The sequence below is a fragment of the Thalassophryne amazonica genome, chromosome 4 (genome assembly GCF_902500255.1).
Source record: "Thalassophryne amazonica chromosome 4, fThaAma1.1, whole genome shotgun sequence".
In the NCBI taxonomy this organism is placed as follows: Eukaryota; Metazoa; Chordata; class Actinopteri; order Batrachoidiformes; family Batrachoididae; genus Thalassophryne; species Thalassophryne amazonica.
The window spans coordinates 124578341-124603566 of record NC_047106.1 but is presented as its reverse complement, the minus strand read 5'-3'; the positions used below and the strand labels follow the sequence as shown (position 1 = coordinate 124603566).

The 25226-nt window shown below is 44.3% G+C and overlaps 1 long non-coding RNA gene across 2 annotated transcripts in view; it reads right to left on the bottom strand.

Moving 5' to 3' along the window:
- Positions 1–2311: 2311 nt before the first annotated feature.
- The window catches only part of LOC117509284, a 35894-nt gene continuing 12979 nt past the window's right edge, over positions 2312–25226 (bottom strand). For both annotated transcript variants that reach the window (XR_004560359.1, XR_004560358.1), the window contains 3 exons: positions 20854–20861; positions 19390–19395; positions 2312–2322 (listed from right to left, as the gene is read on the bottom strand). This is a non-coding gene — a long non-coding RNA (uncharacterized LOC117509284). The remainder of the gene's footprint in view (positions 2323–19389; positions 19396–20853; positions 20862–25226) is intronic.

The following is a 25226-nucleotide window of genomic DNA, read 5'->3' as shown; positions in this document are numbered from 1 at the left end:
CACACAGCACAGCTCTTCTGAGCGATTATAAACAAGATGTAAAAATCTATCATAAACATACTTTTATAGCTAGTCATAAGAAGGAATGAACATGCAACTGTTTTACAAAGCTATTACAATAACTATTACAAATAATTACCTTTTAGACTGTTCCAAATAGCTTCTCCACCTCATGCAGCACAGGAAAAAGAGAAAGAAAAGCAGCAGTTGAAACGGTCCTCTGTGATTCCAGAAGTGATTAGACGTGTTTTGAACATCCAAACTCTAACAGAAAATGATCAAATATGCTACGAAATAATGATTTTATATCCAGCTCACAAAGCAAGTGGGACTGTTACGACGAAGTATGCGAGAGGGCGGAGCCAAAATAGCCTGTCCAAAATAGCCTGTCCTGTCCTCGTAGCCGCCAGGTGCTTGGATAGTGGGCTTCTAACAGCCTCGTCCTCACCACTAACATGCTTCTAACATCCTCATTTGTCCTCGTAGTAACCCGTACACAAACTGTCCCACGCTGTTTTTGCAAAATTTTGAACTTCTTGAAATTAGCGCCTCCCTCAGAGATGAGCCTTGTTAGCCGAATATTCTGCCTCTAAGAGCCTCTATTCTCACACGTTTGTTTAATAACTCCACTCGTACCAAAAAAAAAAAACATGATACATGGCTCATTATTCATTGTGTATTATTCGGTGGGACCAGGGCATTACTATTTATTATAGTTCTTGTTATATGCTGTAGCTGTTCACATGACATGCATTTGGATATGCAGCAAACTGTCCCTGTTTCAGATAACTAGTGAGTTTTTGCCAATAAACATTTTGACTGAACCACTGCAGTGGTGTGTGTGGGTGGGTGGGGTCCAGTTTGCTCTAGGCACAAGTAGGGGGTCTCTGAGGAAAAAAGTTTGGAACCACTGACATAGCATGTTCATGAATTAGTTTGCCTAGTTTACACGATCATCCAGATCCCTGAGTGTGCTCGTCCGCTCTGTCTTCTTTAGAGAAGTACTGCTCCATTCAGGAGGGGATAATTATGTGAAATGTGTAAGGACTACGTTTAACGTTAGGCAGCATTCTTGTGCAGAAATTTTCAAAATAAGGAATATGGAAAGTGCTTAGTTCTTGCACTAAAAATCTGGTCTGCACCTCGGGGGCTGTTGCAGGGTGGTGCCCACCAGTCCCCCTGCTTCAACCACCTATGTTAAGGGTGAACTCATGTATGCATGTGTACCTTGTTACAGAAGTACACAGGAGGACTTGGTCAATGACCTGAAGAGAGCTGGGACCACAGTCGCAAAGATTACCTTTGTAACACACTGTGCCGTCATAGTTTTAAATCCTGCAGACCTGAACTCAATAGAAAATCTTTAGAGGGAGCTGAAACTCAAAACCTGAAAGATCTGGAGAAGATCTGTATGGAGGAGTGGACCAAAATCCTTGCTGCAGTCTGGGAAAACTTGCCAAGAACTAAAGGAAACATCACTGTAATTGCAACCAAAGGTTTCTGTACCAAATATTAAGGTCTGTTTTTCTCTTGTATCAAATACTTATTTCATGCAATAAAATGCAAATTAATTATTTAGAAATCATATAATGTGATTTGCTTTTTTTTTTTTTTTTTATTCTGTATCTCACACAGGCCCGGCGCCAGAAAAAAATATTAAGGGGGCGATGAGTTTATCACAGGGGGTGCCCCCCCCACACAGACACACAAAAAGTGCGCACCGGAGGGTACCTGCCTCTGAGCGTGCATAATGAATTGGGTACGCTCCTAGAAAGCTTGTGTATTTAGGCTACACCGTTGTAAGAGACTGACTAAGAGTAAAGAGGGATGACAGTATTTTTTAATTATTATTTGAACGTATAGACCCTCGGTCAAGTGATCTCCTGCATACCACAAAACCAAACCAACAACTGATCAGAGAAACAACACGAGACAGTAGATTAACCCCACATAAACCTTTCATGTAGATATACAGTGGTCCCTCGTTTATCGTGGGAGTTACGTTCTAAAAATAGCCCGCAATAGGCGAAATCCGTGAAGTAGTCAGCGTTATTTTTTACAATTATTATAGACGTTTTAAGGCTGTAAAACCCCTCAATACACACTATACACTTTTCTCAAACAGGCATTAACATTTTCTCACTTTTCTCTCGTGTGTAAACACTCTCAAAGTTCAGACCTTAGTAGAAAAATAAGACAAACCTGTTTTCAGGCCCAAACATTTGTTTGAGAAATAAAAATAGAACGTTTTCCTATAAACGAATTTAATTTTAATGATCAACCTACGAGGGTTAGGGACACATAAGAAATTATTAATAGTGACTGACCAGTATTTCACAGTTCCTCTAATCGCGCCTCTTCGTCCTGGCACAGTGCCACTATCGTGCCTTTTTCCACTCACACCTCGCTGCAGGTGTCTTTTTCCGAGTGAAGAACACAGTTATGGGTAGTTGTTGGTGCTCTTTTTACTTCTGGGCGAGAAGATTCTTATAAACAGACACACAGAACACAATGCGCGTACTCTCCCTTCGCGGTGCCACAACAGGTGTCCCGTCATCTCGCGAGAACACCAGCCTGCTTGATGAGGATGCAGAGCACAATGCGCTGTTAAAAAAAAAAAAGCATGCAAAATTGGACTAAAAATATCCGCAAAACTGCGAGGTGCTATATTTTCCAGTATTTCTTTTTCTTTCTTTTTTTATTTTTGACAACTCTCATATCCGAGTGGGCGAGGTTGATGACGTGAGGGGGCGTCGCCCCCAAATGCCCCCTCGTGGCGCCGGGTCTGATCTCACAGTTGAAGTGTAGCTATGATAAAAATTACAGTCCTCTCCAACTTGCAAAATTGACAGTGGATCAAATACTTATTTGTCTCACTGTATACTATAAGTTGCACTGGAGTATAGGTATCTCGCTCCACCTCCCACACAAGCTCCGGCTCCTCCCCCCACACCAAGGTGATGTTCCACACCCCAGTACTAGCCCCTGCGCCCAGGTCTGATCCACTGAGGCCCTTGACTATCACTGCCAACCATGGGACAGTGCATCCAACACCAGTGGTTCCCTGTGTGGGTGCTGATCCCACAGGGTCGAGATGGAAGGTCCACGTTGCCTTTGTGGGCTGTGCCTGACTGGGCTCCGTGGCAAGCCCAGCCACCAGGCGCCGGCTGACATTTCCTCTGCTTCGTTTTGTCATGGTGTCTTGTGAACCATACTTAGTCTAGCCTCTCGCCTGAGACCAATTTGGTCCTGTTGGATTCATCGGCCTGTGACCTCCAACACTCACTGGATCAGTTCACAGCCATGTGTGAAGCGGCTGGGAAGAGGATCAGCACCTTTAAATCTGAGGCCATGGTTCTCAGCAGGAAACCAATGGATTGCCTACTCTGGGTAGGGGATATGGTCTTGCCCCAAGGGAAGGAGCTCAAGTACCTTGGGGTCTTGTTCATAAGTGAGGAGACAATGGAGCGTGAGATTGGCTGGAGAATGAGCGCAGCAGGGGCGGTGTTGCATTTGCTCTGCTGTACTAGAGAAGCTTGAATCTTCGAATGGACTGGGTTGCTTGATGCGAGGACGTTTCGCTTCAATTCGCAGAAGCTTCCTCAGCTAAAATTCTTGCTCTGGAAGTCTGACTTCTGTCTGACTCTTGTAGAGAAGAATAAAACAGAAGCCAAAAGCTGGAGTTTTAAACCTAACCAGACCCCTCCTACTGAGAGGCAGACTGCTATAGGCTAGTGACTATACAATAGCTCTAATTAGCAACTACCCACCGGGAAACTGAACATTCTTTGAATGTTCATTGAACGTTTGCATGAGAACGTTTGCAAACATGGCATGAACATCATATGAACAAAGAATGAGGACAGGTAATGTTTGCATGCAAACATTCAATGAACATTATACAAACGTTCACAAATGTTCAAAAACATCATGTGAACAGTTGAACTAGAACATTAAATGAACATTTGTAGAATGTTCGAATGCTAACATTACCTGTCATCATTCTTTGTTCATATGATGTTCGTGCAATGTTCCTGCTCAATATATCTACAATTTTTTTGTGATTTTTCCTATTGAGAACTAAAAATGACGTAAAACAAACTTTATAAATGTTTTAAAATTCAACAGGTTTTATTCAAATAGTAACTTGCAATGTATTCATGGAATTCACATAGAAAATCAATAATGCAGAAACTTTTGAAATCACTTACAGATTTAATGATGGTATTCATCTTTACAGAATTAAACATCATGCTCAAAAATAAAAAAGCACATAAAATGAAAAATTTTCAACTTTACAAAAGATTTCTTACATGGCATACCACCGACACTACTCCAAAAGATGTTCAGACAAAAGAATAAATCTTTGAGAAATAATAATGAAACCTAAAAAACATTCATCTATTAATCTACAACCAACTACACATTTTAGGAGCAAAAATAAATTCAGCTTACATCTACATACAGTTAATAATACTTTATGATATTTAAGAGCAAAACTGTGGACAGTTTTAAAACAAACATTACTCTCAAATTCCCTGAGAAAATTCCTATGAAAAAAAAATATAAAGCTTTTAATCACAGGTTTGAAGACTCAGTACGACATTAGTCAGATATGACAATGCAATTTGCTGAACACACATTTTTAAGAGCGAAACTGAACAGTTTAACACAAACACATTACAATCAATAAATTTCCTGAGGAAATTCACATGACAAAACACTAAGTCTTTAAACACATAGAAATATGACAGTCAGATACGACAATATAATTGAACACAATTTTTAAAGCAAAATTGAACAGTTTTAACACAAACACATTACAATAAAATTTCCTGAGGAAATTCATGATAAAAAAAAAAATACAAAAATAATGAAAAATTATTAATTTAAATTAATGTTTGATCACCAGAGAAAAAGTTTCTCCGGAAGTAAAATAAAATTTTATCAAAGATTTTCCATGTACAAGGCAAATTAAATGCTGCTGCTAATCTGCTCATAAGCTTTGATATTATGAAATATAAACACAATGCTAAAATACCCTCAGCCGTATGAGGATTGTCTTCTTAATAATTACTTAATTGGTATCCCAGTGCAAAGTGTGTGTGTGTGTGTGTGTGTGTGTGTGTGTGTGTGTGTGTGTGTGTGTGTGTGTGTGTGTGTGTGTGTGTGTGTGTGTGTGTGTGTGTGTGTGTGTGTGTATATTATCTCAGCAAAGGAGAAGTGCTCACTATCACAGATTTAGACTGGTTTGTGAACAATATTTGAGGGAAATGGTGATATTGTGTATGTGGAAAAAGTTTTAGATCTTTGCGTTCATCTCATACAAAATGGGAGCAAAACCAAAAGTGTTGCGTTTATATTTTTGTTGAGTGTATATATATATATACACACACACACACACTCAACAAAAATATAAATGCAACACTTGGTTTTGCTCCCATTTTGTATGAGATGAACTCAAAGATCTAAAACTTTTTCCACATACACAATATCACCATTTCCCTCAAATATTGTTCACAAACCAGTCTAAATCTGTGACAGTGAGCACTTCTCCTCTGCTGAGATAATCCATCCCACCTCACAGGTGTGCCATATCAAGATGCTGATTAGACACCATGATTAGTGCACAGGTGTGCCTTAGACTGTCCACAATAAAAGGCCACTCTGAAAGGTGCAGTTTTGTTTTATTGGGGGGGATACCAGTCAGTATCTGGTGTGACCACCATTTGCCTCATGCAGTGCAACACATCTCCTTCGCATAGAGTTGATCAGCTTGTCAATTGTGGCCTGTGGAATGTTGGTCCACTCCTCTTCAATGGCTGTGCGAAGTTGCTGGATATTGGCAGGAACTGGTACATGCTGTCGTATACGCCGGTCCAGAGCATCCCAAACAAGCTCAATGGGTGACATGTCCGGTGAGTATGTCAGCCATGCAAGAACTGGGACATTTTCAGCTTCCAAGAATTGTGTACAGATCCTTGCAACATGGGGCCGTGCATTATCCTGCTGCAACATAAGGTGATGTTCTTGGATGTATGGCACAACAATGGGCCTCAGGATCTTGTCACGGTATCTCTGTGCATTCAAAATGCCATCAATAAAATGCACCTGTGTTCTTCATCCATAACAGATGCCTGCCCATACCATAACCCCACCGCCACCATGGGCCACTCGATCCACAACATTGACATCAGAAAACCGCTCACCCACACGACGCCACACACGCTGTCTGCCATCTGCCCTGGACAGTGTGAACCGGGATTCATCCGTGAAGAGAACACCTCTCCAACGTGCCAAACGCCAGCGAATGCGAGCATTTGCCCACTGAAGTCGGTTACGACGACGAACTGGAGTCAGGTCGAGACCCCGATGAGGATGACGAGCATGCAGATGAGCTTCCCTGAGACGGTTTCTGACAGTTTGTGCAGAAATTCTTTGGTTATGCAAACCGATTGTTTCAGCAGCTGTCCGAGTGGCTGGTCTCAGACGATCCTGGAGGTGAACATGCTGGATGTGGAAGTCCTGGGCTGGTGTGCTTACACGTGGTCTGCGGTTGTGAGGCTGGTTGGATGTACTGCCAAATTCTCTGAAACGCCTTTGGAGACGGCTTATGGTAGAGAAATGAACATTCAATACACGAGCAACAGCTCTGGTTGACATTCCTGCTGTCAGCATGCCAATTGCACGCTCCCTCAAATATTGCGACATCTGTGGCATTGTGCTGTGTGATAAAACTGCACCTTTCAGAGTGGCCTTTTATTGTGGGCAGTCTAAGGCACACCTGTGCACTAATCATGGTGTCTAATCAGCATCTTGATATGGCACACCTGTGAGGTGGGATGGATTATCTCAGCAAAGGAGAAGTGCTCACTATCACAGATTTAGACTGGTTTGTGAACAATATTTGAGGGAAATGGTGATATTGTGTATGTGGAAAAAGTTTTAGATCTTTGAGTTCATCTCATACAAAATGGGAGCAAAACCAAAAGTGTTGCGTTTATATTTTTGTTGAGTGTATGTGGAGAATTTAATGTTAATGTGGAAAGTTCCACTTACCAAAGAGTAAGTGATTTTGTGAATTCAATGAACAGCTTGGGCTTATTCCCTTTGATAACAAAACCAACCAGAATTACATCACAAAGTGCAACTGTAATTGATAATATATTCACAAATAGAACAGATGAAATTATTAAGAATGGGATATTGATGACAGATCTCAGTGATCATTTACCAGTTTTTTCAATATTTAAATATAAAAATAGGCATAAAAAAACTGATATAAACTTTAAAAGAGATAAGTCATTAAAAGCCTTAGAGGCATTAAATTATGACCTTAAATTGGGAAGAAGTTTATGTCGGTGATGTTAATGTAGCATATAGTTCATTTCTGAAAATATTGATGAAATCATATAATAAAAATTGTAAATTAATAAAAACTAGTAAGAAAAGAGTAGATAAACCATGGCTGACCAAGGGAATAAAAAACGCTTGTGTAAAGAAAAACTATTTATACAGGTGCTTTTTAAAAATGCAAACAAAGGAAACAGAATACAGATACAAAAAATATAAAAATAAACTATTGACAATAATTAGGAAACAAAAAAAGATTATTATAGTGAACAGTTGAATAAGAGTAAAGATAATATGAGGGCAACATGGGGAATTATAAAAAGGGTGATGGAAAGTGATGGAGTGAAATCAACTTTTCCGAACTACCTTGTCAAGGAAAATAAAGAGATATATGACATAAAAGAAGTTGTAAATGAGTTTAATGATTATTTTTCAAAGGTGGGATCAAATCTGGTGGGAAATAAACCAATAGTAGAAGATAAATTAAATACTTTTGTAAATACGGTCAATAGTATTTTCCTTGACAATGTGGAAAAAGATGAAATAAGGAATATTGTAAAAAACTGTGTAAGCAAAAGATCAACTGACTATGAAGATTTAGACATGATGACTGTAAAAAGTATAATAGAAACTGTTATTGAACCATTCACTTACATTTGTAATCTGTCTCTGTCAATAGGAATTTTTCCAGAAGAAATGAAAATTGCCAAGGTAGTCCCATTATATAAAAATGGAGACAAACATAACGTTTCAAATTACAGGCCAGTGTCATTGCTTCCACAGTTTTCTAAAATTATGGAAAAGGTTTTTGTGACAAGGTTGGATAAATTCATTGAGAAACATCATATTTTAAAGTATGCTCAGTATGGATTTAGAACAAAACTTTCGACAGCTATGCCAATTATGGAATTAACAGAGAAAATATCATCAGCAATAGATAATAAGGATTATTTTTGTAAGTGTTTTTATTGATTTGAAAAAAGCTTTTGATGTTATCGATCATTCAAGATTGCTTCATAAGTTACAACAATATGGAATAAGAGGGATTGCAATGGGTAAAAAGCTACTTAGAAAATAGAAAACAGTTTGTTCAGATAAATGATACTAAATCAGAATTGTGTAATATTATGTGTGGCGTACCACAAGGATCGGTACTTGGACCTAAACTGTTCATTTTGTATATTAATGATTTTGTGAATGTGTCAAAGGTACTTCGTAGCATTTTATTTGCTGACGATACAACATTATTTTACTCTGGATCAGATATACAGGAAGTAGTACAGGTGATAAATACAGAGTTGGAAAAAGTTAAATATTGGTTTGATACAAACAGATTGTCACTTAATCTTAATAAAACAAACTTCATATTGTTTAATGACAGAGTAAAAAAAATGAGGTGTCAATAAAAATAGATGGAATGGACATTCAAAGGGTAAAAGAAACAACATTTCTAGGAGTTATGATTGATGAGAATTTTGCATGGAAGTCACATATAAACTACATAAAAGGAAAGATAGCGAAAGCCATTGCTGTTTTGCATAAAGTTAAATATTCATTAAATAATTATGGATTATTATTGTACAATTCATTGATTGTTCCATATTTGACTTATTGTGTAGAAATCTGGGGATCAACATGTATAACTTATACATAACCTTTATTTAGTTTGCAGAAAAGATCTTTAAAAGTGATTAGCAACAGTTGATTTAGAGATCCATCTAATCCATTGTTCGTTAAGTATAGGGTACTTAAATTTCATGATTTAGTTGATTTGAAATTATTACAAACAATGTACAAAGCGAATAACAATACCTTACCAATAAACGTTCAAAATATGTTTGAAAAAAGAGTAAGTAGTTATAATTTGAAGGGCATAGAAGTCTTTAAGAAACCAAAATTTAGAACCAAGATAAAGGAACGGAGTATTGCAGTCAATGGTGTAAAATTATGGAACAACCTCAGCAAAGAAATCAAAGAATCAAGGTCGCTTAAATTATTTAAAAAACATATTAAACTTGATGTATTTCAAAAGTATGAAACTATGAAATAGGTCAGTGGACTCTTACAAAGCTAAAATGTAAGCTGTTAATAATGTTTAGAATGTTTGAAGTTTAAAATGTAATCTGTTAGGGGTGTAATCTTATAAATAATGGTTAAAATTAGGAAATAAGTTGGTGGCATGTGACAAAATCATAGAAATGTAATTATTTGTGTGTCAATTGATGATGCTTTGTGAGATTGTATTGTAAAAAAGGGGGCAGAGTATATAAGACTTGTTCTTCTAAACTGCTCCTTTTCATTCAGTGGTTTGTGGTGTTTTGTTGATTCTGCTTTTCTGTTTTTTATTTTCTTTGAAATGAATGAAATAAATGAAATGAAATGAAAATGAAGATAGGTTTTGAGTCTTGACTTAAAAATGTCCACAGACTCAGCCTGCCTCACGGTCGCAGGAAGACTGCGTAAGTGCAAAAATATTCAGATGTATCAAAGTGTGCGTACACATGGATACATACACGTTCTGTTTCTACATCCCACTGAAGGTGGAATTGAGCGCACATGCACCAAGCTCCTCCTTCTCCACACTCCTATTTAAATATTCAAATCCATGTAACTAAGCCGTGGGAATTCTCCGCCATTAGATCAGTCAACATGAACACAGAAATAAAAGAAATTATACAGAGTATGAGCTACAGATGACGTGGAGACATGCAGGGATAGTTTATTTGGTACCCTGTCAAATAAAAATGAAATGGTCACCCGTGTGCCTTACTTGTGAGTGTAAGGCAACTTTGTTGTGATTTGGCACTATATAAATGAAATAAATTGAAATTAAATTGAGGGGTGACACAGCCAACAATGTGTGACATTCAAAACATTACACATGTTTATTGACAAATACTGAACACAGGGGGCCTGTTAAGAAGCTGTAGTTTCACGCTCAAGAAACAAAAACTTAAAATAATAACAATCATAACAAAATACATATTTGAATGAGCACATGCCTGCGCTGGTTTTCATCCATCCATCCATTTTCTTCCGCTTTATCCTGAGTCAGGTCGTGGGGGCAGCAGCTCAAGCAAAGCCGCCCAGACCTCCCGATCCACACACACCTCCCCCAGCTCCTCTGGGGGAACCCCAAGGCGTTCCCAAGCCAGCTGAGAGATGTAGTCCCTCCAGCATGTCCTTGGTCTTCCCCGGGGCCTCCTCCCAATGGGACGTGCCCGTTACACCTCTCCAGCGAGGCGTCCAGGGGGCATCCGGAAAAGATGCCCAAGCCACCTCAACTGACTCCTTTCGACATGGAGGAGCAGCGGCTCGACTCCGAGCTCCTCCCGAGTGACCGCTGGTTTTCATTCGGAACAATTATGTGAGTAAACTATTTATTCATCACCCAAGTGCCAGACAAGGGTACAAAATGTGGGGTGACACGGGAGAGATTCTGGGGGGTTATGGCTAGGGTTAGGGGAAAGGAGACAGTTATGTTATGGTTAGGGTTAGGAGAAGAGGTTAGGGATATAATACTAAAATAAAAAAAAACCTGCATGTCACTCATCTCGTGACAGGAGCATGAAAAAAGCATGAGACTAGGCTGCCCCAACCACACTCTTAGTTGGGCTGAATGAGTCATGCGTTGAACCAGGCCACCTATAGCCACGATGTTAGTTAGGTGCATTTGCACATCACTTATGATTTGAACATTGATGGAATGAAAATTTTTCCTATTAACAAAAACGAATTAGCCATATATTCATATTGCACTGTAATGGAATGGAATGTACCTGGAAGACATTTGGATGATTGCGTTCCACACAGCTGGTATTGCTCAGCTCAAGGTTGACAGGCACACTCCTGGCCGATCAACCAGCTCCCGCTGGAATGCCCCTGTTGCTAGGAAACCCAGCGTGGTCGGCACCTGTGTGGTCACAGACAACCCCTGGCTCCTCACTGCATTGCACTCTGGCCCAGCAGCAGTTCTGCACACAACTCCAGTGACACTGGCTTTGGTAAATGAAATTGGCTTATGAGCCAATTATCGTCATTTGCAAGTAAATACTCTCGTTCCTTGAATATATGCTCATGTCGGAGCAAGGTCTTCTAACGGTAACGCAGCCTTTGTAAATGTCATTTTACGCAGCACTTTGCACATGCTTTTATGTCCAACCATGTCATTTCAACCATATGGGTGTGTTAATTGTTCATAAGTGTGTCATTGATGTGCACATCACTCTGATAACTTCTTGTTTTCACACTATTAACGGTTCCTAGCATCACCTCTACATGTCGCAGAGGAACAACAGCTGTAGAAACATGCGTATGCCAGCCAGGATTTTTTGATACGCCGCACATTTCCATGGTCCTTTCACTTTTGATACATTGGAACAGTGGTGTGGAGACAGACATACGGCATGTTTTTGTGCATACGCAGCCTTTGTACATGAGGCTCCAAGTGAGAATCATTGACATCCTGATATTTTACGCACAGAATTTAAAATAAGTTTGGAATTTAATACAAATGAGCCATTCTTGCACCATTAGGCTGTTTTTTTCAGCATACAAATATTCTAAACAATAACAACCACAAAATCTGTCCATATCATGAAAAAAAATATATAGATATTAACCCTCTCAAGTCGAATGACGCACCCTTGTGTCAAAAGTCACATGACCTAATTAAGCGGACATAGCACAAAATCTGATCCACTCTGAGTGTCTGTTTGAATGCATGTTGAAAGTGGAGACTTCAACGTCCACACCACTTTTTAAATTTTGTTAATAGGCCAAGTATAACTTGAATTATGATTAATAACTTACGGAAGTTTTTTGGGAGGGATACTATTATCATATTCGCTCCGTGTTTTGCAGACAGCCACAGCAAAAACGACTGATTTCCTCTTGGCTGCAGGAGTAAGAGGGCTGAAATGAAATACGACTCCCTCAACTGCAGCAGGAGAGAGGGGTGTTATCATTGGTGGAAAATGCAGAAGCTAACCAATCACACTCACTAACTCCACGTGGGATTGATGACAACACACAGACCCCACATGGGTGTGTGTGTGTGTGTGTGTGTGTGTGTGTGTGTGTGTGTGTGTGTGTGTGTGTGTGTGTGTGTGTGTGTGTGTGTGTGTGTGTGTGTGTGTGTGTGTGTTTTGCAAATGGGACTTTGTCACTGGTGTAAAATATATTATCAAACAAACAATGATCCCCAATCCACGTTATTTGCTTGCTGAGAGAAGAACAGTGTGGTTTTGTGTGGAGCGAAAAGCAGACACAAACAGTTTTGAAAGTTGTGATATTTGCCATGCTTGGAGTGTGTTTTAGTGTGTGGTGGAGTGTTTTAGTGTGTGTAGTTGGTGTGTGGTATGGTTTTTATTTATTTAGTGCGTCAAAATAATCAGGCATCTTGGAACAGTGCATCAAGTCTCTCTCATTTTTTGAACTGCATTCAGATGATCAAAGTGCGGAGTGCGTCATCACAGTCTGAACCAGAGCGTGATCTGTCTGATGATGAAGTGGACTTTATTGTTCTGGTCTGGACGAACCAGAGCAGGTGGATTCACTGATCTGTGCACACAGAGCTGCACAGTGAATCAGACCGCACGCTTCTCTTCCAACTTCTCCAGGACTCATGCATTTCTGCTCCAGCACCGAGTCCTGGAACAAGCAGGGTGGAAACACACATTGCCGCAGCAGTCAGCAGGCTCCAGGAGCAGAGAACACAGTTCAGGTAGAGATTTTATCGCAAAACCCAAACTACCTTTTTCGTTTGTTTTTTGTTTTTGTTTTGTTTTTTGCCACTAACACAGTCAGGACGGTTTGTACCAATACCAATAAAAATGCTACAAAAACAAGGAATTAGGGAAAAATACACATGGATATTGAGGTGGAATATCTGAACAAATTTTTGGAGCTTCCTCCATTTTAATGTGAGTTGAATTAATTGAATTGAAGCCAAATCACGCCTATTTAAAAATAGATGTGTGTGAATTATTCCTTTAAATCTTGGCGAAGGTACGAGGTCTGTCCATAAAGTATCGTACCTTTTTATTTATTTTTTAACTATATGGATTTGATTCATATGTTTTCACGTCAGACAAGCTTGAACCCTTGTGCGCATGCGTGAGTTTTTCCACGCCTGTCGGTGACGTCATTTCGCCTGTGAGCACACCTTGTGGAAGGAGTGGTCCCGCCCCGTCGTCGGATTTTCATTGTCTGGAAATGGCGGAATGATTTGGGTTTTTTTTCCATCAGAATTTTTTTCAGAAGCTGTTAGAGACTGGCACCTGGAAACTATTTGAAAAATTTATCTGGCTTTCGGTGAAAATTTTACGGGCTTCACAGAGAATAAGGTCTGTTAGTACAGCTTTAAGGACCCCTTTAAGGACGCTCAGCATGCCGCGCTCCGAGCTGCGACGTCACGGCACAAGCCACCGGACCATTTCTGAGCTGATGGCTCTGTGGATACGAGACCGTCGTGTGCTCTTTCTCTGGTTATCACAAGAGCTGGACATCAGCCATTTTCCAGCAGATTTTACTTTTAACAAGAGATTTTGTCATGGAAAGCCGCGCGGAGGCTTCGCGCATCACAACCAATTCGCTTTGGAAACGAATCGTTTCAGCGTGTCAGAGGACAAGTTTGGACATGTCTATCTCGGTTTTCAATGCTTAACCAGTCCAGTAAGTATCAGTGAAATTGCGGAGAGCTGGACATGTCCAAACTTGTCCTCTGACACGCCGAAACGGAGGTGGTCCTTTGTCTCGCTTCCAACGTGAATCGGTCGTGACGCACAAAGCCTCCGCGTGGCTTTCCATGAAAACCCCAAATCATTCCGCCATTTCCAGACAATGAAAATCCGACGACGGGGCGGGACCAATCCTTCCACAAGGCGTGCTCACAGGTGAATGATGTCACCGACAGGCATGGAAAAAGTCACGCATGCGCACAAGGGTTCAAGCTTGTCTGACGTGAAAACATATGAATCAAATCCATATAGTTTAAAAAAAAAATAAAAACGTACGATACTTTATGGACAGACCTCGTAACTGTAAATGACTGATGTGGAGACCTTGTAATAGTTTCAGTCCATGGTGGATGAAATATGGGAGGAAACTATTACAACTGTATCATCCACAAAAGAGCAGAATTATAATGACCAATATAATGGCACAGTCTCTGACTCATTGCAATCAAGACTGTCCAAGAGTTTTACTGTGATACTTTTTGTAATTTTAATTCAGTCTACATTATTTATTTCTTTTACATGTTGATGTAACCATTATAAATGTAACACATATTTAATCAAATTGTTTAAATTCATTTGGTTAAAAGTTTAATTTCACATTTTGCATAAAAGAGTTATATTTACTTACATTTCATAAGTATTCAGTGCCAACAAATTAGAAATGTTGTTGCTACTGTTGCAGTACAAGTCCAAAAAGGGGCAATAGCTAAGCAGAGGACAGAGAAGGAGGGAGGGGACAGAAGATTAACATTGAATCGGTGTGTAACTTTGCAAAAACAATGTCGGACTCTGTAGTTTTCTCTGGGCCCCTCCCCAATCGGACCGGGAGTGACATGTTTAGCCGCATGTTCTCCTTGAATTGCTGGCTGTCTGAGTGGTGTCCAAAAAATGAGGTGGGCTTCATAGATAATTGGCAAAGCTTCTGGGGAAAACCTGGTCTTGTTAGGAGAGACGGCATCCATCCCACTTTGGATGGAGCAGCTCTCATTTCTAGAAATCTGGCCAATTTTCTTAAATCCACCAAACCGTGACTATCCAGGGTTGGGACCAGGAAGCAGAGTTGTAGTCTTACACACCTCTCTGCAGCTTCTCTCCCCCTGCCATCCCCTCATTACCCCATCCCCGTAGAGACGGTGCCTGCTCCCAGACCACCAATAACCAGCAAAAATCTATTTAAGCATAAAAATTCAAAAAGAAAAAATAATATAGCACCTTCAACTGCACCACAGACTAAAACAGTTAAATGTGGTCTATTAAACATTAGGGCTCTCTCTTCTAAGTCCCTGTTAGTAAATGATATAATAATTGATCAACATATTGATTTATTCTGCCTTACAGAAACCTGGTTACAGCAGGATGAATATGTTAGCCAGAACGCTCGTAGCACGGGCCGAGGCGGAGGATTAGCAGCAATCTTCCATTCCAGCTTATTAATTAATCAAAAACCCAGACAGAGCTTTAATTCATTTGAAAGCTTGACTCTTAGTCTTGTCCATCCAAATTGGAAGTCCCAAAAACCAGTTTTATTTGTTGTTATCTATCGTCCTCCTGGTCGTTACTGTGAGTTTCTCAGAGAATTTTCAGAACTTTTGTCTGACTTGGTGCTTAGCGCAGATAAGATAATTATAGTGGGCGATTTTAACATCCACACAGATGCTGAGAATGACAGCCTCAACACTGCATTTAATCTATTATTAGACTCAATTGGCTTTGCTCAAAATGTAAATGAGTCCACCCACCACTTTAATCATATCTTAGATCTTGTTCTGACTTATGGTATGGAAATTGAAGACTTAACAGTATTCCCTGAAAACTCCCTTCTGTCTGATCATTTCTTAATAACATTTACATTTACTCTGATGGACTACCCAGCAGTGGGGAATAAGTTTCATTACACTAGAAGTCTTTCAGAAAGCGCTGTAACTAGGTTTAAGGATACGTTTCCTTCTTTATGTTCTCTAATGCCATATACCAACACAGTGCAGAGTAGCTACCTAAACTCTGTAAGTGAGATAGAGTATCTCGTCAATAGTTTTACATCCTCATTGAAGACAACTTTGGATGCTGTAGCTCCTCTGAAAAAGAGTGCTTTAAATCAGAAGTGCCTGACTCCGTGGTATAACTCACAAACGCGCAGCTTAAAGCAGATAACCCGTAAGTTGGAGAGGAAATGGCGTCTCACTAATTTAGAAGATCTTCACTTAGCCTGGAAAAAGAGTCTGTTGCTCTATAAAAAAGCCCTCCGTAAAGCTAGGACATCTTACTACTCATCACTAATTGAAGAAAATAAGAACAACCCCAGGTTTCTTTTCAGCACTGTAGCCAGGCTGACAAAGAGTCAGAGCTCTATTGAGCCGAGTATTCCTTTAACTTTAACTAGTAATGACTTCATGACTTTCTTTGCTAATAAAATTTTAACTATTAGAGAAAAAATTACTCATAACCATCCCAAAGACGTATCGTTATCTTTGGCTGCTTTCAGTGATGCCGGTATTTGGTTAGACTCTTTCTCTCAGATTGTTCTGTCTGAGTTATTTTCATTAGTTACTTCATCCAAACCATCAACATGTCTATTAGACCCCATTCCTACCAGGCTGCTCAAGGAAGCCCTACCATTATTTAATGCTTCGATCTTGAATATAATCAATCTATCTTTATTAGTTGGCTATGTACCACAGGCTTTTAAGGTGGCAGTAATTAAACCATTACTTAAAAAGCCATCACTTGACCCAGCTATCTTAGCTAATTATAGGCCAATCTCCAACCTTCTGTTGTGAAAGTGTAGCAACACGGACCCACAACAGGGGGCGCAAATGAACGGACAATGGAGTAAGTCAAAATAACAACGCTTTACTGTTGTGAATGTGCACAACGAATACAACCAATCACGGAAATGGACAACAGTCAATTCACAAAAGTGTCGTGTGGGCAGGCTCGAAGATAGGAGACGCCTCTCCAAGGTAAGACCGGAACCACACGGCTTCCTCCGCCACAGGACCCCGGGAATACTGGAGCTGCCAAGTCCCGAACTCCCAGTTGGCCACTGCCTCCGCGTGTCGGACCTGGTACTGCTGGCGAGGAACAAAGAACAGTTAAATGGGGGCGCGTTTGCACCCAGGACTCCGAACAGCAGGGAAGTTACCTCCACCTCTCGTTGGAACAGTAATCCACAAACTAAGCACAAATCCAAAAGGATACACTCCGTCAGCTTTGATACGTTACCTCTCAGGTAGAAACGATATCTCGGCAATGAGGTGGAGATGCCGTCCTGCTGATATACCCCACTGATGATTGCTGTCAGCTGTCTCAGGTGATGGGTGACAGCTGTCACCTTGGCTGCTCCCGTGAGGCGGCGGCGCCCTCCGGTGCCTGGAGCCCGCACTCCAGGCAAGGCGCCCTCTGGTGGTGGTGGGCCAGCAGTACCTCCTCTTCAGCGGCCCACACAACAGGACCCCCCCCCTCAATGGGCGCCTCCTGGCGCCCGACCGGGCTTGTCCGGGTGGCGACGGTAGAAGTCGGCCAGGAGGGCCGGGTCCAGGATGAAGCTCTTCTTCACCCAGGAGCGTTCTTCGGGACCGTACCCCTCCCAGTCCACCAGATATTGAAAGCCCCGGCCCATCCGTCGGACGTCCAACAACCGGCGCACTGTCCAAGCCGGCTCGCCATCGATGATCCGGGCAGGAGGTGGTGCCGGACCGGGTGTACAGAGGGGCGAGGTGTGATGGGGCTTGATCTTTGACACATGAAATACTGGATGGATCCGCAGTGAGGCTGGAAGCCGAAGCCTCACTGCGGCGGGATTGATGACCTTGAGAATCTTAAACGGACCTATGTATCTGTCTTGCAGTTTTGGGGAGGCCACTTGCAGTGGAATGTCCTTGGTGGACAACCACACTTCCTGCCCGGGGCGATACGTAGGGGCCGGGGTCCGCAGCCGGTCTGCATGGGTCTTCGCCCTCATCCGGGCCTTCAACAAAGCAGAACGGGCGGCACGCCACACCCAACGGCACTTCTGCAGGTGGGCCTGGACCGAGGGCACACCGACCTCTCCCTCAACCACCGGGAATAATGGGGGCTGATACCCCAAACACACCTCAAAGGGGGAGAGGCCGGTGGCTGATGACACTTGACTGTTGTGGGCGTACTCGATCCAGGCCAGATGAGTACTCCAGGCCGCCGGGTGCGCGGCTGTCACACAACGTAGTGTTTGCTCCATTTCTTGATTGGCCCGCTCTGCTTGCCCGTTGGTCTGGGGGTGATACCCGGATGAGAGACTGACCGTGGCCCCCAGTTCCCGGCAAAAGCTCCTCCAGACGTGCGAGGAGAACTGGGGACCGTGATCGGAGACGATGTCTGATGGTATCCCATGCAGGCGGACGACGTGGTGGACCAGGAGGTCCGCTGTCTCCTGGGCCGTTGGGAGCTTCGGGAGGGCCACGAAGTGGGCTGCCTTGGAGAATCGGTCCACTATCGTGAGGATGACGGTGTTTCCCTGGGACGGCGGGAGGCCCGTGACAAAATCCAGGCCGATGTGGGACCAGGGGCGATGAGGCACGGGCAGCGGCTGTAGCAGTCCCGGAGCCTTGCGATGGTCGGCCTTGCCCCTGGCGCAGGTGGTACAGGCCTGGATATAGTCCCGGACGTCGGCCTCCAGGGACGCCCACCAGAAGCGCTGCCGGACAACTGCCACGGTTCTTCGCACCCCTGGATGACAGGAGAGCTTAGAGCCGTGACAGAAGTCCAGGACTGCAGCCCTTGCTTCTGGTGGGACGTAAAGTCTGTTCTTTGGTCCAGTCCCGGGGTCCGGGCTTCGTGCCAGGGCCTCCCGGACGGTTCTCTCTACGTCCCAGGTGAGGGTGGCCACGATAGTGGACTCCGGGATGATGGGTTCCGGTGGATCCGACAACTCCGTTTTGACCTCGTCTTCGTGTACCCGGGACAAGGCATCCGATTTCTGGTTCTTGGTCCCGGGCCGGTATGTGATGCGGAAGTCAAAACGGCCGAAGAACAGTGACCAGCGGGCTTGCCTGGGATTCAGCCGCTTGGCGGTCCTGATATATTCCAGGTTCCGGTGGTCAGTGAAAACCGTGAATGGCACGGACGTTCCCTCCAACAGGTGTCTCCACTCTTCAAGAGCCTCTTTCACCGCAAGGAGTTCTCGGTTGCCGACGTCATAGTTCCGTTCAGCCGGGGTCAACCTGCGGGAAAAATAGGCACATGGATGAAGGACCTTATCGGTCTTCCCACTCTGGGACAGCACAGCTCCTATCCCTGAGTCCGAGGCGTCCACTTCAACCACTAACTGGCGACTAGGATCGGGCTGCACCAGAACGGGTGCAGACGAGAAGCGCCGTTTCAACTCCTTGAACGCGGCATCGCAACGATCCGACCAGGTGAAGGGGACTTTTGGTGAGGTCAGGGCTGTCAGGGGGCTAACAACCTGACTGTAGCCCTTAATGAACCTCCTGTAGAAATTCGCAAAGCCGAGGAACTGTTGCAGCTTCCTACGGCTTGTGGGTTGGGGCCAGTCTCTCACCGCCGCAACCTTGGCCGGATCAGGAGCGACGGAGTTGGGGGAGATGATGAACCCCAGGAAGGACAAAGAGGTGCGGTGAAACTCACACTTCTCGCCCTTAACAAACAGCCGGTTCTCCAATAACCGCTGCAGGACCTGACGTACATGTCGGACATGGGTCTCAGGATCCGGAGAAAAGATGAGTATGTCGTCTAGATATACGAAGACGAATCGGTGCAGAAAGTCCCGCAAGACATCATTAACTAATGCTTGGAACGTCGCGGGAGCGTTGGTAAGACCGAACGGCATGACCAGGTACTCAAAATGACCTAACGGGGTGTTAAATGCCGTCTTCCACTCGTCTCCCTTCCGGATCCGAACCAGGTGATACGCATTCCTAAGATCAAGCTTGGTGAATATCTTGGCTCCATGCAGGGGCGTGAACACCGAATCCAACAAGGGTAAGGGGTATCGGTTACGAACCGTGATTTCGTTCAGCCCCCTGAAATCGATGCATGGACGTAATCCGCCATCCTTTTTCCCCACAAAAAAGAAACCCGCACCCATCGGGGAGGTGGAATTCCAGATCAACCCGGCAGCCAAAGAGTCCCGGATGTAGGTCTCCATTGATTCGCGTTCAGGTCGTGAGAGGTTGTACAGCCTACTGGACGGGAACTCAACGCCTGGAACCAAATCAATGGCACAATCATACGGGCGGTGCGGGGGAAGGGTGAGCACCAGATCCTTGCTAAACACCTCTGCAAGGTCATGGTACTGCACCGGCACCGTCCCTAGATTGGGCGGGACTCTGACCTCCTCCCTGGCCTGGGAACCGGGAGGAACCGAGGAACCTAAACATACCCGATGGCAGGTGTTGCTCCACTGAACCACTACCCCTGACGGCTAATCGATCCGGGGATTGTGTTTCAACATCCAGGGGAAACCTAAAATCACACGGGAGGTGGCCGGAGTCACGAAAAACTCAATCTCCTCCCGGTGATTCCCCGACACCACCAGAGTTACTGGTGGTGTCTTGTGAGTGATTGGAGGGAGTAGGGAGCCATCTAGCGCCCGTACCTGCACAGGCAAGGTAAGCGCCACCAGAGGGAACCCTATCTCCCTGGCCCATTGGCTGTCTAGCAAATTCCCTTCTGAGCCCGTGTCCACCAGTGCTGGGGCCTTCAGGGTTAAATCCTCATAAAGGATTGTAACTGGGAGTCGTATGGCGATGTGGGTGTGTCCCACGTGAATGTCTCGGCCCACCCCTAGCCCAGTTTCTAGGGGCGGGCGTTGGTGTTTAACCGCTCGGGGCAGTCTCTTAATTGATGCTCAATCGAGCCACAAACAAAACACGCCCCGCGGGCCAGCCTCCTTTGTGTACCCGGTGCCCTAAATGTTGCCCTACTCGTGTCCATAGCTTCGTCAGCAGGGGGGGCTGTAACCGTACGGAGCGCAGGGGCCGTGGAGCGTGGGGAGGGCGGAACGCGGTCGGAACCGGAAGGGAGAGGGACGACGCGTGCCTGGCCACGCCCTTCATCTCGTTCCCGACGGCGCTCATCTAACCGATTGTCTAATCGTATGACAAGATCGATGAGCCCATCTAAATCCTGCGGTTCGTCCTTAGCCACCAGGTGCTCCTTGAGAACCAACGACAGTCCGTTTACGAAGGCGGCGCGGAGGGCAGCGCTATTCCAGCCGGACCTCGCAGCCGCGATGCGGAAGTCGACTGCATAGGCAGCTGCGCTCCGGCGCCCCTGTCTCATTGACAGCAGCACGGCTGAAGCGGTCTCTCCTCTATTAGGGTGATCGAACACTGTTCTGAGCTCCCTCACAAACCCATCATATGTCAGAAGGAGCCGTGAACTTTGCTCCCAGAGCGCTGTAGCCCAAGCGCGTGCCTCACCACGAAGCATTTATCACATAAGCTACTTTGCTAGCGTCGGTCGCGTACATGACGGGACGCTGTGCGAAGACGAGCGAACACTGCATAAGAAAATCCGCGCACGTCTCCACACAGCCTCCGTACGGCTCTGGGGGGCTTATGTATGCTTCAGGGGAAGGAGGGAGGGGTCGTTGGACAACCAGTGGAATGTCGCTGTTACGCACAGGGTCGACGGGAGGGAGAGCCGCAGCGGCGCCCGGAGGGCGCGCTTCCACCTGCGCAGTGAGAGCCTCCACCCTGTGGTTCAGGAGGACGTTCTGCTCGGTCATCAAATCCAACCGAGTCGTGAAAGCGGTGAGGATCCGCTGCAACTCACCGATTACCCCTCCTGCGGACGCCTGTGCGCCGTTCAACAGCCGGTTGACGCCCCTCGGGATCCATGACGCTGGCCGAGATATCCTGTTGTGAAAGTGTAGGAACACGGACCCACAACAGGGGGCGCAAATGAACGGACAATGGAGTAAGTCAAAATAACAACGCTTTACTGTTGTGAATGTGCACAACGAATACAACCAATCACGGAAATGGACAACAGTCAATTCACAAAAGTGTTGTGTGGGCAGGCTCGAAGATAGGAGACGCCTCTCCAAGGTAAGACCGGAACCACACGGCTTCCTCCGCCACAGGACCCCGGGAATACTGGAGCCGCCAAGTCCCGAACTCCCAGGTGGCCACTGCCTCCGCGTGTCGGACCTGGTACTGCTGGCGAGGAACAAAGAACAGTTAAATGGGGGCGCGTTTGCACCCAGGACTCCGAACAGCAGGGAAGTTACCTCCACCTCTCGTTGGAACAGTAATCCACAAACTAAGCACAAATCCAAAAGGATACACTCCGTCAGCTTTGATACGTTACCTCTCAGGTAGAAACGATATCTCGGCAATGAGGTGGAGATGCCGTCCTGCTGATATACCCCACTGATGATTGCTGTCAGCTGTCTCAGGTGATGGGTGACAGCTGTCACCTTGGCTGCTCCCGTGAGGCGGCGGCGCCCTCCGGTGCCTGGAGCCCGCACTCCAGGCAGGGCGCCCTCTGGTGGTGGTGGGCCAGCAGTACCTCCTCTTCAGCGGCCCACACAACACCTTCCTTTTCTCTCAAAAATTCTTGAAAGGGTAGTTGTAAAACAGCTAACTGATCATCTGCAGAGGAATGGTCTATTTGAAGAGTTTCAGTCAGGTTTTAGAATTCATCATAGTACAGAAACAGCATTAGTGAAGGTTACAAATGATCTTCTTATGGCCTCGGACAGTGGACTCATCTCTGTGCTTGTTCTGTTAGACCTCAGTGCTGCTTTTGATACTATTGACCATAAAATTTTATTACAGAGATTAGAGCATGCCATAGGTATTAAAGGCACTGCGCTGCGGTGGTTTGAATCATATTTATCTAATAGATTACAATTTGTTCATGTAAATGGGGAATCTTCTTCACAGACTAAGGTTAATTATGGAGTTCCACAAGGTTCTGTGCTAGGACCAATTTTATTCACTTTATACATGCTTCCCTTAGGCAGTATTATTAGACGGCATTGCTTAAATTTTCATTGTTACGCAGATGATACCCAGCTTTATCTATCCATGAAGCCAGAGGACACACACCAATTAGCTAAACTGCAGGATTGTCTTACAGACATAAGGACATGGATGACCTCTAATTTCCTGCTTTTAAACTCAGATAAAACTGAAGTTATTGTACTTGGCCCCACAAATCTTAGAAACATGGTGTCTAACCAGATCCTTACTCTGGATGGCATTACCCTGACCTCTAGTAATACTGTGAGAAATCTTGGAGTCATTTTTGATCAGGATATGTCATTCAAAGTGCATATTAAACAAATATGTAAGACTGCTTTTTTGCATTTACGCAATATCTCTAAAATTAGAAAGGTCTTGTCTCAGAGTGATGCTGAAAAACTAATTAATGCATTTATTTCCTCTAGGCTGGACTATTGTAATTCATTATTATCAGGTTGTCCTAAAAGTTCCCTGAAAAGCCTTCAGTTAATTCAAAATGCTGCAGCTAGAGTACTGACGGGGACTAGAAGGAGAGAGCATATCTCACCCATATTGGCCTCTCTTCATTGGCTTCCTGTTAATTCTAGAATTATAGAATTTAAAATTCTTCTTCTTACTTATAAGGTTTTGAATAATCAGGTCCCTTCTTATCTTAGGGACCTCATAGTACCATATCACCCCAATAGAGCGCTTCGCTCTCAGACTGCAGGCTTACTTGTAGTTCCTAGGGTTTGTAAGAGTAGAATGGGAGGCAGAGCCTTCAGCTTTCAGGCTCCTCTCCTGTGGAACCAGCTCCCAATTCGGATCAGGGAGACAGACACCCTCTTTACTTTTAAGATTAGGCTTAAAACTTTCCTTTTTGCTAAAGCTTATAGTTAGGGCTGGATCAGGTGACCCTGAACCATCCCTTAGTTATGCTGCTATAGACTTAGACTGCTGGGGGGTTCCCATAATGCACTGAGTGTTTCTTTCTCTTTTTGCTCTGTATGCACCACTCTGCATTTAATCATTAGTGATTGATCTCTGCTCCCCAACACAGCATGTCTTTTTCCTGGTTCTCTCCCTCAGCCCCAACCAGTCCCAGCAGAAGACTGCCCCTCCCTGAGCCTGGTTCTGCTGGAGATTTTTCTTCCCACTGTCGCCAAGTGCTTGCTCACAGGGGGTCGTTTTGACCATTGGGGTTTTTACGTAATTATTGTATGGCCTTGCCTTACAATATAAAGCGCCTTGGGGCAACTGTTTGTTGTGATTTGGCGCTATATAAATAAAATTGATTGAATTGATTGAAGAAGTAGATGGAGTCCAGCACGGGAGAGACTAAATCACGGGCAGAGTGTTGGGGTGTCAGCACAAACCATTTGGAGGATAGGGGTTTCAGAGGAAACCATTTTAAACCGACACTTCTTAAATGGAGGAAACAAGTGCCAGGGGCTACTTTTGACTGTGGAAGGGACCATCACATCTCATTAGACAGCTACTGCCTTCCTCAAGCTGGACAGCCCCCAGCCAGTAAGGTGCTGTCTCGCCATTGCCTGCTTGCTCCACTGGATGCATGAAGCTTAGAGTAAACCTTGAAATGCAGGCTACAAATTCTGCAGCAGACAACAAGAACAAAAGAAGAAAGAAGACTCCAGCTCTTCATTTTCAAGCTGCAACACCAGGACCATGTGCCCTGGCCTCTCTGCTGATGTGCAGCAAATTGACGATGCCTGCAAAACTGCCGTCATTGACAGGGAACTGTCACGACTAAATGCTGACATTGCCTGCCTCTAGGAAACTCGGCTGTCAGACAGTGGTACCATCAAGGAAACAACTTACACCTTTTGGCAAGAGAAGTTCTTGGATGAATCCCGTCAGCACGGTGTCAGTTTTGCTGTGAAGAACACCCTGGATGTGTGGATTGAGTCACCATTAACTGGCAGTGAGAGAATCCTTGCCCTCTGGCTTTCAACATCTTCAGGCCCAGCTACCATTGCCAGTGCATATGGTCCAACCCTCTACTCCAACCCAGAGGAAAAAGACCAGTTCTACGAGTCCCAAGACAAAGTGATATCTGGAATTCCCAGCACAGAAGGCCTCCACCTACTCGGAGACTTCAATGACAGAGTGGATGCTGATCACAAGGCCTGGCCCACCTGCCTAGATGTCTACAGTGAGGCAAATA